Source organism: Peromyscus maniculatus, chromosome 4 (genome assembly GCF_049852395.1).
Source record: "Peromyscus maniculatus bairdii isolate BWxNUB_F1_BW_parent chromosome 4, HU_Pman_BW_mat_3.1, whole genome shotgun sequence".
Lineage (NCBI taxonomy): Eukaryota > Metazoa > Chordata > Mammalia > Rodentia > Cricetidae > Peromyscus > Peromyscus maniculatus.
The window spans coordinates 23,078,799-23,095,306 of NC_134855.1; the positions used below are offsets into that span (position 1 = coordinate 23,078,799).

Here is a 16,508-nt window from a genome sequence, read left to right on the forward strand (position 1 = left end):
TCATATGCCTTATGTCATTTCATCACGTGTAGTAGGTGCTGTATCCTCGCAATGAATGACTTCAAGCAAGTCATCAGCTTCTACTGTGTTCAAGAATGCTAATCAGAAAGAAAGGGGTCTTTTATGACATGCTTGACGAAAACAAGATTGATTGAAGCCTCTTGATCATAGCCGCACCAGTGGGATGGTGTTATCGCTATTAAATTTCACTGTGTTTCTGGAAGGTATGGAGTGTCCTAATGAGACAGGCAGAAAGAAAGGAGTTCATTAGTACAAAATTTGCTAAAGTTGATATGTCACCCAACAAGTTGTGAGCTGATATCCTTGGGACTATTTAGAGCCTGGATCAGAAACTCGCATGTAGATAACAGGTTCCACTGTGGTTTCTCTGGCCTCTGCGTCTCCCAGTTTAGCAAGCACATTAACGTTCAGGGCATTTCCAAGTCTGGGCTTAGGGGAACTTTAAGTGTACCACTAAATATCTGATTGAAAAACAGAACCAAAATCCAAAGTTTCCATACCGTCTCAGACTGCTTTCCAGGGTACTGTGTCCAAAAGAGGTTAAAAATAAACTGCAGAAAAAGAAAGGCTAATCGAACCAAAATTCTGTTTTGTGTGTACAGTTCATGTACCTGTCTTTTTTTTTTTTAACTCTATATTTCCTGTACCTACCTTTCCTGACAGCTTTGCCAACTGTATTTGGAAGGGTTTGGTCAAGAAAGGTACTGGCAGATCCTAGTAGAAGGGGATGAGCCTCGTTCCATATTTGTCCTTTATCTCATTTTATCTGCACCCTGGGCAGTATACCAATCTTCTCTGTGTTTCTGACCCCTGCTTGAGAGACCTTCCCCTCACTGTTCATAGACACAGAAGATGGCTGTCATCTCTGGACTATGAGACCATGTTTTCTCTTTGAGTCCTAGTCAATGAGGTAGCAGCTTTGTGCTCTCTCCAGTCTCAGGGTTGCCTCCCCTGTACCTTGTCCCCATTTTTATTATGTATGTAATCAGCTGTGTGAACGAAGCTTTCTCTGTTTGAAAAAAAAAATACCATGGTTTCTATTTTCCTGCTTTAACCACCAGTGATAGAATGTTCTAACGTAGAAGCTGTCTTCTCAGGACCATCATTCCCTTTGTGTTGCTACAGAATTTCTCTCCAGCTCCCGCCGCCAAGCCCAGGCAGTCCCATAGCCCACTTATAAAATAAACACACAAACGCTTACATTATTTAAACTGCTTGGCCATTAGCTCAGGCCTATCATTGTCTAGCTCTTACTCTTATATTTAGCCCATTTTTATTAATCTTTACTTTGCCACGTGGCTCGTGGCTTACCGGTACTTTACATCTTCCTTGTCCTGGTGGTGGCTCCAGGCAGTCTCCTCTTTCCTTCCTCCTTCCTCAATTCTCCTCTCCCCTTGTCCCTCCTATACTTCCTGCCTGGTCACTGGCCAATCAGTGCTTTATTTATATAGAGCGATATCCACGGCACCTTTGAAAATCTCCTGATGAGAAAATGCTCAAGAGAAAGAAGGGAACTCTTGAAGGAAAAGGTCACCTGGGAGGCTATCCACAGTGCGTGCCTCTCGCCTTCCTTGCTGATGGCAGAAAAGGAGATGTCCCTTTCAAACTAGTGACTACCAGGAGTCCCTGAACAGTGCAATGTCTGCACTCTTCTGACCTTTTTCAGATCTTCTCTAAGTAACGTGTTTGAACTTGCTGCACAAATTGCACTTTTATATGACACTTAAGAGCGCACTTTTGATGTATTTTTGATAAAACACAAACTAAATTGCTTTAGCAGTAGCTCTGTTAAAATTTTTCGGAAAAAAAAGTCTAAGGTAAGAGTGAAAGGGCTAGCCGGGCAGTGGTGGTACACACGCCTTTAATCCCAGCACTCGGGAGGCAGAGCCAGGCGGATCTCTGTGAGTTCGAGGCCAGCCTGGGCTACCAAGTGAGTTCCAGGAAAGGCGCAAAGCTACACAGAGAAACCCTGTCTTGAAAAACCAAAAAAAAAAAAAAAAGAGTGAAAGGGCTATGAATTGTGAGATACGTTGTGGTTAGGAAAAGGAAACATTTACCTTACCACTCCCACCCCACGCCCACCCCCGTTAGCTAGTAGAAAACTTGAGCCAACCAGAGAGGCAGCTATCTAATACTGAATGTTTACCTTTCCACGTGGTGGAGGTTTTCTCTCAGTGATTTGGTAAGTAAAAATATTTCTTGCCCTTGGCATGCTGGTCTTTCACAAGCTGCTCATCCACAACTGTGTTAAAAGGCTGTGATTAGTCATTAACAGCTAAGAGTGGTTTTAGAGACAAATACCCATACTTGCTGTTGCTGTAGTTACTTATATTTGTACTTAAAAATATAAATGCAGCCGGGCGGTGGTGGCACACGCCTTTAATCCCAGCACTCGGGAGGCAGAGCCAGGTGGATCGCTGTGAGTTCGAGGCCAGCCTGGGCTACCAAGTGAGTCCCAGGAAAGGCCCAAAGTTACACAGAGAAACCCTGTCTCGAAAAACATATATATACACACACACACACACACACACACACATATATATGTGTGTGTGTGTGTGTGTGTGTATACAATATATATATATATATATATATATATATATATATATATATATATATATGCAGGTAGTACTTGTTGCTTACTGACACTATGCCTGTTTTGAAGTTATCTCTCACATACACTAATAATTTTATGTATGAGAAGTACATAAAGCAGAGGGCCAGGATACCAAATAATCCAGTTTGTAAACAGTGGCAACATATACATCTCTATTTCACTATGGAGAATTAACCAGCCAACCCTGGCTCTAGCAATGAATTATTGGATTCCTTCTTAAAAATAAGGCCAATAAACACCAAAATCAGTGTAGTTCCTTTTGGGGGGCAAGGGAGAGAAGAGGGTTGTTGAGACAGGGTTTTTCTGTGTAACAGCTCTGGCTGTCCTAGAACTCGCTCTGTAGACCAGACTGGCCTTGAACTCACAGAGATCTGGTGCCTGTCTCTGCCTCCCCAGTGCTGGGATTAAAGGCATCTGCCACTATGCCTGGCTCCAGTACAGTTTCTTAATTCAATATTTGTACATCGCCCTTTCGCCTACCTGTCTCTGATACTCTGCCTGAATTTGTTTTAACTAGCAGGTAAGAACATAAATATTGCACACGCTAATGGCATAGTATGTGTGCATCATGTAATGTTGAAATGAGGTTATTGGGCTAAATATTTCTGCTTCCTCAAATGTTAATCATTTCTTTATAGTGAAAACTTCCAAATGTCTTTACTCTGCCTTTTGGAACACATGGAATACTGTTGTTATCATAGCCACTTACTGACATACAACGAACTGTAACTTCTCCCATTGACTGACTTTCTCTGTTATCATCACTCCTCCTATTTATTAGATATGCCCAAGTAATATTATGAATTTAATATATTAAAAAATCAATTGGAGGTAAGGGACCTTATTCACAGCATTTTCCCCTGGAGTTTAAAGATCCAATGAAGATTAGAATCTCTGTAGATAAAATTTCATCCTCACAGGAGCTGAGAAATTTAGTAGCCCTGATCCATTTCATCTGAGTAAAGATTGTGTTTCAGGCAGCTAATGCTTCCATAGCAAAACACTAGAGACACAGGATTTGAACAACAAAAATGCATTTCCTTGTAGCTCTGCCGACAAGCAGTCCAAGGCCAAGGTATCGTCAGAGTTGGCTTTCCATGAGGCCTCATTGTGTCTCGCAGATGGCATTCTTCTCCTTGTGTCCTTACATATCATCCCTCTCAATCTGTACTGTCTGTGTCCTGATCTCTTTTTATAAGAACACCAATAAGAATGCACTGGGGCACACCCAAATGACCTATTCTTACTTAATTGCCTCTTTAAAGATTCTATCTCCACACAGTCACATTCTAAAGCACTGGGACTTAGAGCTTCACACATAAATTTTGAAGAGATGCAAAAGTGGCCTTGTTAACCTGTCCGTTCCCCTGTAAACTTGACCTTAATGAGAGGTTCACTCATCCAGTATCTTCACTGGAAAAGATCCTCCTCAACTCTACCCAAGCTTCATGTTGTATTACGGTCCACAGGACAGTCAAATCCCCTACAGTAACTTTCAAGTATGTCTGCTTTTAAATAAGGAGTAGCTGTTGGTATAAAAGAATGAAGTTCCAGTATTTAAAATTTCAAACATCAGCTAAATAAAACAAAGTGATATTCACATTATCTTTCAAATCACATTACAAACTAAACCAACACAGTTACCCACTCTTAAAGTCAACTTTGTTCCTCTGTCTACTGCCCTCCTCAACTGTCTTCATTACCATCCAAACCCACCTGACATTTTCTATATTATTGTGCCTTTATTGAGTGGCAGTGGGGGGCTACATACAAAGAGGCTGCTAAAAGTTGGTAAGTAGTACTCACATACAAGTCTCCAACCCAGAGCTGTTAGAAATTATGTTTATGATTCAATAAATGGGATTTTTGACTATTGCCCAAACTGTGCCCCAGCATGACCTGGGTGAACTAATCCTGCTAGGGGTACTATTTTTGGATGCCATAAATCTAAGCTTCTGGCTATTTCTAGTCATTAAACATCCCACAGAACTTTTCATAACACTAAGGGGTTTTAATCCCCAGCTTCTGGCCAAATTCCAACTGGAATAATTATGTTCTGCTCACTGTACCTAAATTCTCCTATGAGAGAGCGAGGGACACTTTTATTGTATCTTCTCCACAATTAAGCTACAGTCCATTGAGTTTGCTGTGTAGATTTTAACACGGTAGAATGCAAGTTTATATAATTCTGTAAGTTGCATTTCCAGTCAAACTCAATTCAGCCATTACTTTTCTTCAGGGTCTTCAAAATAATTTGTGTGCTAAAATGAAGTCAATCAGTGCTAATTGTTATGCCATCTTAAATCACAGGGATCAGAACCCAGGAGTTCCCCCTAAGAGTTCCTTTTCTAACAGCAGGAAAACAGAGGGTCGCTGCCTGAATTTCATTATTGCTCACATGGTTGTTTGGGAATTCAGTTTCAACTCAGAAACACACAAAATGTTACAGGCAACTTGAATTCATTAGCTTCTTTTGATTATATGGGAAGTTAGGAAGAATGAAAGCCTGGTCTTCCAGGACACCATACCCTCATGACTGAAGTTTCCAGTTTATAGTTTTAGAGGGAAAAGAATATCGATTTTTCAAAGGTCTAACCACCTAATATTCAAAAGATAAACAAAATGATCTCATTGAAGAGTTTCTAAAGCCTAAAAGGTCTTTAAATGGGCCACAAATAACATCTGCTCTCACCAGAGAAGGGATCTGGCAGGCATCTAGTCTCAGAATCAGGGGCTGGAATGGAGAAACAGAAATACTAGCACCAGATGAGGGCAAGAGTGGAGAATACAGTGATGGAGACATCCACTGTGGAGAGCACAGTGATGGAGACATTCGCTGTGGAGAGCACAGTGATGGAGATGCTAGCTGCCCCCAGTTTCAGCTTCCCAAAGGAAAAGGACTCAACTTTCCCCCACACAACAGCCATCAAGATGCAGCACTCTACTTTTACAATCATCCAAATGCCCTGATACCTTTTGAATACTGTGGGTCAAATAACCAGCCCTTTTTAGTTAGGACATCGAAAAGGTTCTTTGGAAAATGCTTTCATGGTCTCTGGTGTTCATCTTCAGATGTGGACGTTCAAGTGTCCAGCAGATAACCCAGGAGAGGTCTGCACCCAAATGATCCAGTGAGTGCGGGGTGGCCAAACCAGGAAGAGGCAAAACTTAATGGTATTTTTTAATAAAGATTTACATCCAGAGTATTGGACTTCCACTGCACTTGATGTAGTCTGTAATCCCAGCACCTGGAAAGTGGAGGCAGGAGGATTAGAAGTCCAACACTGTCCCGGTGAACAACTCTTAACTTCAAAATTCAGCTTCTTTTCAAGTTTTCTTTTCCTAACATTTGGGTTTATTGTTATAAAAATAACATCCTTAGATGACCAAATAGGACTCAAAGCTGAATGGATCTTCAAGTGCTAAATAGATTTTTCACCCTGGCCAATAAGGCAATAAATAACTAATCTCATCAAATTAAGATGTAAGAGATATTTTATCTGAACTGAGAAAGCTTAGGAAAATACATACAAAGCTTTAATAAAATAATGTACATTTAGTCCTTTATTGTTCTTCTGCTTTCAAGAATATTCAGTTTTTCTCATGAAAATATAACAAATGAGAAAACTATGAAAATGTATTTGGTGAAAGCGTACAAGCTACGTTCTTATTTAAGCAGTTTCCACTTTCCCCCTCTTCAAATGTTGAAGCACTGTCTTTAAAACTGCTACATATCCAGAAGGGTTGGCAGAATTGGGCCTAGAATAAAATAAGATATGATTTGTAAAAACCATCTTCATATATTTGAATAAGGTACGCTCCCTCTCTAACTTACTCTGTAAAATGGCTCTTACAGCAGTTGTTAACACCATCGTGTGAATATGAAGCAATGTGCTATCTCTCTGAGTAATATTTGCATTTTGGATCTCATTTCTAATTGTGGAATGAAATAATCTGTTCCAGATAAAAGAATTTTAAGTTTAAGCCCAGAAATTATTTTTGAGCTCTATTTGATCACCTTTTTTTTTGGTAGCTTAAAAGGAAGACTCATGGAGTTGTAGTTTTTCTTGAGAGAATACCCCCTCCCTGCCAATTTTACTGTATAAAACTACATTGTTTTACATTATGTATGCTAATCAGTGCACTTGGAGGCTGTAGGACTTAAAAGTTTATCTAATCCAACACCGTTATCCAGAGTTTTTCAAATACTAAAATCTACAGCTGTCTGGTAACGAATTTTTGATGCAAACAGCTCAGGGTGTTATAACGGCCTTTCTCTCATGAACCTCCAACGACGACACAGTAAGTATCTGTCTTAGGTGTGTGCCTTTACATTCCGATGTCAGTCCAAAGATGCAGGCTTTGTTGTGAGGCTATGAGATCACCCACCATGGATGATGTTGTTTTCTTAAGAATGGAAATGGCTATGCTTCATGTAATTCGTACTCTAATCATTTCTCCTCGTTGGCCAGAGGAAAGCTGTGTATGACCACATGGTGGGGTCTGGAAGGAAATTTAGAGTTTGTGAAAGAAAGAAGTCCTCAGTTCTACAAAAAGATACTAGATGGGGTTTTATTAGCCCATTTCTCCAACAAGGAATTAACCAGCCATACAGTTAGACATACACCTATATTAAGATGAAATTGTTTAGCTATCATTGGCCCACTTCTTAAAAAATCAGTTATAACATATTATCAAGTTATCAAGCAATTATTCAAATCATCTAGTACACAATGTTTACTAGATTTCTCTTTTCAGTTATTAAAGATTATGTGGAGCTGTTGACTGGTGGTAAGAATACATAACCCAAGGAGAGGTGTGGAATTCGTTCTGACTAGTAACAGACATCATATAGACTTTGGCTTGATCTGAAAGGCTTCACATTCCAAATCCAAACATCACAAGTTATTCATGACATGACAGAAATTGTATTTTAATGAATGAATATGATGTCAACTCCTGTTTTCATATAGAGCCATGATGTTATCTCAATGTAATTAAGTCATAAAAGTTTGCATATTTTCTTGTTACTTTTGTTAACATTTGGCTAGGCTATTAAATCCTACAACCAGGGAAGGAGGAGGTCCAAATATATAATCTACATATTTCTTATGCTATGATAGAAATGAACTTAACATGTTTTCAAGAAAAGATTACAACTGTGTGATTAGGTAACAGAAGAAATGTATAGAACTTATAATGAAAGAATTTAGAAAAGAAAAGCAACATATAAATATCATAATTGTATCAGTTTTTGATATATCATGTGTTATATATGAGAATGTATCATGAGCTGAGTGGTGGCAGTGGCGCACGCCTTTAATCCCATCATTGGGAGGCAGAGGCAGGTGGATCTCTGTGAGTTCAAGGCAAATCTGGTCTACAGAATGAGTTCCAGGACAGATTAAGCTATACAGAGAAACCCTATCTTGAAAAACAAAACAAAAACAACAAACAAAAACTGCATCTTGAGAAGTCTATGTAGGGTCATTCCTGTGAAAACACTGATGTCACAACTTTATCGACATTTTAATTGTAGCAATTTGTGTAAGAGGGATGTGTTATACAATCTAGCACTTGACACAGAAGGAAGATGTCAACCATTTGCCAGAAATCAAGAAGCCCCCGCCCCATCTCATGAGATCTGAGCAAAAGCAGTCTGAGTGGGATACCATGACTCAAAGGTTCAGGCCTGGCCTGAGACTTCCAGTGCACTCCAGACCCACAGAAAGGTGAGACAGATCTTTGTTGCAGTATATTCTTTCAGAGACCTTAGGTCAACTCCCTGCTAAGAGATAATGCCAACTCCATAGAACTTCTACAATTCCAGAAGTCACTAGTGACAGCAGGCACCGTGATGTTCCTACAGGGTGGAACACATATTTCATGCAGAGTTAACTTGAGAACCCTGTTTATTTGACATTATCACCATCTCCATTCACTTTTCTTCCAAGTCCAACAGGAACTGGAGAAAAAGGAAGAGTTCTGCACCAAAGTGCTCTACTAGTTAAGTCAGCTAAGAAAGGGACTACATTTGCCAGACATCTTAGAGATTGCAGACTGTTCTGGGCTGATAGCTTAAATGGTTGATTCAGTCCATCCTTGGTATAAACTGGGAAACTAGATAGAAAAAAACAGGCCAAGAGAACTCGGCGACCTTGAGACCTCTTGAGTTCATTTCTATCAAAGGAGTTTCATTCTTTGTAACTATTTAATAGGAGATTATTCCCCATGGGGGGGAAAAAAAAAAAGGCTGTTTTGGGGGAGGAAACAGAAGAACAAAAGTAACCATTAGGTAACACAAATAAATTTCGGTCACTCTGTAAAACATGTATGTATTTGTTGCACCATTGGGAGGGTGACTCCAATTGTCTTGTTGATGTTGTTGTTTCCCTTGCATGGAAAATAGCACTAGGGTGTTTTGTATGTAGGAATCTCCACTCATGACATAGCAGACAGCCAGGAAACAAGAATGTTCTATCAGAGAGAGACATTTGCATAGCTGTGGCTCGTTGTGATGAAGAGGGAGCATGAAGAGCGTTGGAATCCATGACTTGGGATCGGTGACTTCGTTGGGTCATACCTACAACAGCTAAGCTGAAAAATCCTATCAACTGTCCTACTTTGAGTGGACATTTCCATGAAATCAAAATAACTCGATGAAACAAGAATCCTCCATGACTCCCTGCTTTCAAACTTAGAAATCTCCAAACTTTAAGAAAGAAAATCTTTGAGACTATCTGTAAGAGGTTCAGAATGGTGGCACAGGTCTATAATCCCAGCATTCAGGAGGCTGAGGCAGAAGGAGCAACAGTTCCAGACTGCCTTCATTTACATAGAGAGTTCAAGGCCAGTATGTGCTATGTGAGACTCTATCAAAAAAAAAAAAAAAATTAAGTGCAAGTTAAATCTGAAATACCAAATTCTTCTAGTGTTTTCCTTAAATAAACACATGATGGATATAAGATTAATTCAATGCTCAGACCTCAGAAATAACACACAAAAAAACAATTACCATATAATTTCTTAAGGGCTATTTGAGAGATTAATTTATATAAACACTATCTATTAATATGCTTCACCCTTCACTGTAGTTTATTGGGCAATGAAAACATGGCTAAAATTCTAGCCAAGAGGATCTGAAGCACAAATATGCATGCCACTCTGGCTAAAGATAGTTGCGATGCCATCGAAATGATGTGCTTAGTTTTTCAGAAGCATCAGCACAAGGCATTTGCAAATGTGCCAAACTCTCCAAAACTTTTTGCAAGGAAAATGTTTGAGGATAGAAATAGAAAGCTATGCTGTAAACTAAAAGCAGCCTTGCAAGTAATTACATGCCCACTTCTCAGGGTGATAAATGACACTTGCTCGTGCTTTTTCTACTGGTTTCTATGACTTATGGGAAGATTATAGGTAATCTTTCCATTGATACTAGTAATGTTGCATCAGCGCCATAAACATCAGTCTGGAGTAAAAGAACTGAGTAGGAACTAGAGCCAAAACAGGTGGTTAGGGAATGTAGCCATTAAACTGTTAGGCTGAAAAACAAAGGGTCTGAGAAGGTGGAGTGGAGAATCGATGAAGATCAGCGAGGATCATTCCACTGGTGGTGCAGCTGTGAGAAATAAAACTCAACTCTGATCAAAATTGCAATTGACAACCTGAAGACAAATGGAAGGCCAGAGACAGACAGCTCCTTGAGAAGGCTTGGCACCCACAAGTTTAGTCAGAGCAGTGTGCAAGGGAAATAGGATGCAGATGGGGGTAAAGGCAGCCAAGAGACATGGTAAGAGAGGAGACAACATCAAGCTTGTCAGGTGAACTTCAGTGCGAGGTGGTAGGGATGAGTCCTTGTCAGCTGTGGACGTTCAGAAAAGGTCTCTCAGGAAGCAAGTGAGATTCCAGTCCTCCTCAGCATGGGCGTGACTTTGTTTCATGGCCACACAGCTCACGTGTCTTTGACCTCCTTCCACTTCCTTCCCAGATGAACTGCAGTTTCCTGGAGACAGTTCTTTAGCACAGGGAAGCCCTCTGTGGTTACATGCTTTTTCACGGGGCATGTGCTTCCACAAGCCTCCCAAGCAAAGATCTGAAAAGTCATCCAAATACTAATTTTCACTAGTTCTCATGCACTTCACAGTATTCTGAAGGGGGAAAATATCTTTACCTTGCTACAACTTCTACGTTAGTTTAAACCAGAGTTGTCTAGCTTTTGACCAATAAGCCATATCCACCATACCCATATGTCAAGTCAAAATTGCTCCTGACTGCTCAAGAGTTTTTTTTTCCTTTTTTAAAGTTTAGAAATTTTATAGAGTTCTTGTGCGTGCGTGCGTGCATGCGTGCGTGCGTGCGTGCGTGCGTGTGTGTGTGTGTGTGTGTGTGTGTGTGTTTGACTATCAAGTCCAATCTCCCTCCCTTATAGAAAGCACTGCTAAAACAATCAAATACTCAAGCTCAGTCTTGCTGTTCTTCATGGGTGAGCTCTTTCTAGAAAGTTCTTTTCCAATACCTTTTAACAAACAGTTCCATTTGCCCTGTCTTTACTTCTTAACTGAATCCTTACAGCATTTCATTCGTGACAGTGGAACAGATGTGTAGAGGCAGTTACTTCCTTGCTTAACCTTCTCTTCTCTAAGTGAAACTTCCCATGACTATCTCATTTAAATTACAACAGAATGCCTCTACTTTTGCCATACAGCCATCGTTCTCTGCAATGGGCTTCATTAAATGTGGTACCCAGGCACAATATCCTGAACTTCTCTGAGCAAAGAACTGATTCCCTCAAATTGACCTCTGACCTCACACATGCAGTGATGGCATCTGTGGGTGTGGGTGTGTGCATGGGCACATGTGGTGGTAAGGAAATAAAACATAACTTTAAATGTAAATAAAAAGGGAAACTAGAGCCAGGACAAACTCAAGAATATCCCAGGGCAGGGAAAGCCCCATACAAGCAAGTGCAGTTTTCAACTAAGAGGACATACATGAGGACTTCGTTAATGTGTGGTGGCTAAAGAGAAAAAGAAAAAGAAGGAAAGACACAGTATAATCAACAAAAGGAAAGCTGGCATCAGATCAGAAATGGAAACAGCTTAAATCAATTATGACCCCCCAATTTTAATTGTAACTGAAATAATGATCATTCTATTTGTAATAGTAATATATAAATGATCCATTGTTTTAGGGTGGGCTAACCTGCATGACCCCCAGGTGGGGCATCTATGTATAAAGTGGTTCCAGAGGAGCTGTAAATGGATGTGTATCACTAAGGACAATATTAATATGGAGATGAAACTGCGGAAATTAATGAAAAATCAAAATGAGAGACAGCAAATGGGGGAAGGTGTCAAGAAGCAGCACCAGCCACCTAGGAAGAGAACTTGTACTGAGCTGTCAGCAGAGGTGATGTAAGGGGGTAGGTGGCAGTGTGTGAGTGATCACAGGTATTTGCTGCTGCGGAGTCTACATATGAAATCACTCACAATAGGTCCTAGTACAGTGCAGTTAACCACACTGGCATGCACTTTCTGGAAGACACTGGAGTTCTGCTTCCCATGAGAAAAACCTATTTGTGCTGACAGGAGGTTCACTGAAGCAACAAAACACTGGGAACATTCAGAGAGGCATTTGCCTTGCTTCAGAATTAAACATCCCTCCAGGGGAACAAGAGCAAGTGATATTGAAAGATCAAAAAAGGGATCGGAGCTCCTCAAATGCAGGCAAGTCCACCAATCAAGGGTTAGAAGAACCATGGTCATGAGTCTGGAAGGCAGAGATTGGATCTCACAGGCTGATGGACAGTGGTAATAGCCAGGCAAGATCTGGAGGATGGGACTCCAGACAGACTCCAAAGAATTGATTCTCGGACAGAGACGGAAGGAGGGGGCAGAAACTGGGTGATAAATTTCAGGGTTAAAAGAGCAGCAAGGGACTAATTGCTTGTGTGAGGCCCCGAGTGAGGATGCTATACATCTGGTCTCTAGTATAAGAAGATGCTTGACCCTTCAGGAGCTGCTGCTGTGAGAGGGTGGGTGGGTGAAATGTGAGGAGGGGGGGTGAAACAACTCTGGTGGAATTTTACTGAGGTGAGAGAATTGGTTAAGGAGAAAAAAAGAAGAAAAAAAAAACCAGCTAGGTCCAGAATGTTTCTGTTAGTGTTTCTTAGTAATGGAAATAAAAACATCTATAAACAAAAAAAGGCAGTGGAAAGAAGAGTCACTGGTGAAATTATGGGATTCCCCACCTCCCAGGGGAAAGGAGGAGCTGGATAGACGGTTATGAACACAGTGTCTTGGACAAGAACTTATTTAAAATTGAAGCTTCTCAAAGGAGGGCAGGGCAGGGAGGATGCCAGAGTCCGAAGCCCTGGATTTCTGCACTCTTTAAGCTGCTGCCATCTTGTAAACCCTAACAAGTGTTTCTCTCTGGGCCTCCATCAGCTCTTTCTAGTTTGTAACTGATCAGCAAGGCGCAGAACACAGATATGTGAAAGGGAAGAGGATTCCCGAAAAGGAAGATTTGGGACACTTCAATATGCATAGTAAGTTAGCAAGCAACATAATCCAGTGATGACATCATATGGGAGTCAAATGAGCATCAGCTGAGGAACTGAAGGCCAGGAGAGGCTACAGAGTACAGTGGCCAGATCTGCTATAAAGCTAATTCTGGCTCTGCCTCTTAGAAGCGTGGGACTTTGGACAAACTACTCACTCCTGCACATGTATCCCCTCATCCGTAAGAAGAGAGTGATGGTTGTCTTAGGAATGTCATGAGAAAATATGAGATTAATAAAGAAAGTCAATAGATGACATGTGCATGGCATGTGGTACTTTGCCCAGCCAACCCATGTGTCAAACCAGCTCATCACACTTGAAATAAATACAAACAGAGTTGAGAGCAAACTCTAAAAAACTCTCCGTGGCTTCCAACCACTAGCACTTCATAATTTTCCCTTATAGGGTCATTATCTTCAAGGGAAAGTAGAGAAAGCAGTTAATGAAAATGAATCTCAGGAAGAGGAAGCTGAGTGTTCCTCGGGAGCAGGTGGGTGTCTGCCTGAAGGAATGAGGAGAGAGAGAGAAAAGGCAGAGGACATTTGATGGTGAGCACCGAGGAGGTGACCTGAAAAACCCAAAGCCTGGGGAATAAAATTCCTGGGTTCAAAAGCAAGGACGTGAAAAGGGAGACTTAGCAAATGTGGTCAGAAAAAAATAAAGCAGTTTGAAGAACCCAAAGGGGTCACAGAGAAAAGCAAAACGGAAAGAAAGAGGCAAAGTCTGGATGCTAAGTCAGTCCCTGAAATGACCGGCAACAGTGTCTCCTCACAAAGAAGGAACCAGAGGATACAGAGGGATGTTTTCTTTTTTTCTTTTTGTTTTTAATTATTATTTTATTTTATTTTATTTTACAATACTATTCAGTTCTACATAACAGCCACAGATTCCCTTGTTCTCCCCCTTCCTGCCCCCCTCCCCTTCCCCCCAGCCCACCCCCCATTCCCACCTCCTCCAGAGCAAGGCCTCCCCTGAGGACTGAGATTGACCTGATAAACTCAGTCCAGGCAGGTCCAGTCCCCTCCTCCCAGATTGAGCCAAGCGTCCCTGCATAAGTCCCAGGAGGGATGTTTTCTTTATACCGTGTTTTCTACATTTTTTGAGATTTTGTCATCTGTATATGCTATTAGTTAAAAGCAAATTTTATAAAGGCAAAACAGTATGAAACTTGAAGAGTGCTTACTTTAGCAGCACACATACTAAAGTTGAAAGAGTAGAGAAAAGGTTTGCATGACCATTGTACAAGGGTGGCATGCAGAATTGCATGGTGTAGAATATTCTTTTAAGATATAAAAGTAGAAAGAAGATGATTTGTGAGGAAGGAGAGACCATAGGAGGGGAGAGAAGAAGGAAAGGTAATGGAAAGTTGAGTATGAGCAGGTGTATGTATGTACACGTACACCTGTGTGTAATGCTATAAATAAGCACTTTTATATACTTAATTTTATTAAGAAATAGAAATGTATATTTAAAAGCACACATACAAATGGAGGCATTAGAAAGTCAGTGGCCTAAAGGAGTGGCTTGGCCTCTTAAGTTCTACTGAAGAGCAGGGCAAGTCATGTCCTCAGAGACTGGGTTGCTTGTCTAGTCTCTCACACATGTGGAGAGGTATTCCAACTCAGGCTTTAGTGGTGAGTGTAAGGTGGTCATGTAGTTGAGCTGTTGAGAATCGTCATCTGAGTTTATAAGCAATCACTCAATGATCATAACTTCAGAACACTTACCATTCACCCTGATCTTATTCAATCCCCACCATGAGACCCAGCGAAAAAGATACCATGATTGTATCCATTTCACAAACAAACCTGAGCATGTACATAGCATCAGTTGTCTTCTATCACCAAGCCAAGCAGTGGTAGCAGAGTGGACTCCTTGGTAGCCATGCTTGTCACTTTGTGGATAAATTTCAAAGTGAGGATAAACTGTCAGAAAATGGGCTTGTATCTTCCAGTCAGAGGGAAATATATTAATTCAATTTTTGTATTAGTCTATTCCATGCAACAGCCCATTTTTTTCCTGAATTACTGTTATTCTTACATTAGCTTGTTTTAAAATCTTCCCCAAGCATGTGTTTGGAGTTGCACTGCAGAAAAATTCAAATAAGATGAGAACTTCAAATGTGGATCAAAAGTTGTACCAAGTGTCAGTTTCCTGAGCATAGTGAATATGGGAAAGCTCAGCAGTAAAGTTGTAAAAATGTAACTGTAGCTTGGCAGCACCATTAAATATGTATACTGTGGGCTTTTTGACAATTGTATTAATCCCTTTACAAAGCCTTCAGATGTCCCATCACAGAAGCATGGATGCTGTTTTGATCTATTTATTACTCTTAAGTGTTCAGAGAACTGTCCCTATTTTCTAATTAACACTTTTAGAGATAAAAAGACATGTATTAAATCAATCTGAATGATGGTTGTTTGTGAATCCCACAAGATAAGGCAATTTGCATGTTCACTTTGTACTTACAAACTAAATCTGCCCATCTCCAAAGCAGTCCCTTCGAATGTAAACCTTTTGTGAGTATTTGTAACTTGAAAGAAAGTTTGGCCTACTAAGAAGCAGTACCAATTATCTAAAGGGCTTCATTACCGAATATGATTAAGATACAAAGATATCAGGCATTTTTTACATTGTTTGCTGAAGAATTTGAGGAAACAACTTTTAAAATACCCAGGGTTACAGATTATTACCTTTTAATAGGAGAATAAATAACACAACTCATTTCCCCCAGCAGCTGAGCTTTCAAAAGTAGCCGGTTGCCACTCACTTGGGGTAAAGTCGCTTTGATATGAATTAAATCACTTGCTGATGAAATGCACCTTTCAGCGACCTGTTTGAGTCCTGGCTGAAGCTATAGCTCGCTCTGCGATGGGAATTCCAGCTCTCGAGTTAACTCACACTGGTGATTCATTATTGGATTTCAGTCTTGATGAGTCAGCACTGTATGATGTTTACCAAATTGGACCTTCAAGAACATTGGCACCTCTCTCATTATTCAGAAACCTTTGTTGCCAATACAGGCTATTGTTTCCACATGGTTATGGTGTGGTGTGTTCACACTTGGGCCTCTCATCAGATAGAATTTCTTAGCTCTCCCAGGATCTGTCTTCATTAGACTTTATGTGCCCAATCACCTTTGAAACCACTTATAAAAGCCCAGTCTTCAAAACATGAGACTGGGTCCTTTATCTTTCTAAACAGTTCAACCTGGGCTTTCCCTTTGCCAAGTAACGTCAAGAAACCAGAAATATATCGTGTTAGCTAGTGAAAATGATGTCTGATTCTTCTCTCCTTTCCTCCTTAGGAAAATA

At 40.5% G+C, this 16,508-nt stretch overlaps 1 non-coding gene across 1 annotated transcript; it reads left to right on the forward strand.

Moving 5' to 3' along the window:
* Positions 1-14,369: 14,369 nt before the first annotated feature.
* On the forward strand, positions 14,370-14,476 carry LOC121829204 (U6 spliceosomal RNA). The gene has a single exon (XR_006071988.1). It is a non-coding gene; the product is annotated as a U6 spliceosomal RNA (small nuclear RNA).
* The last annotated feature ends 2,032 nt before the right edge of the window (positions 14,477-16,508 follow it).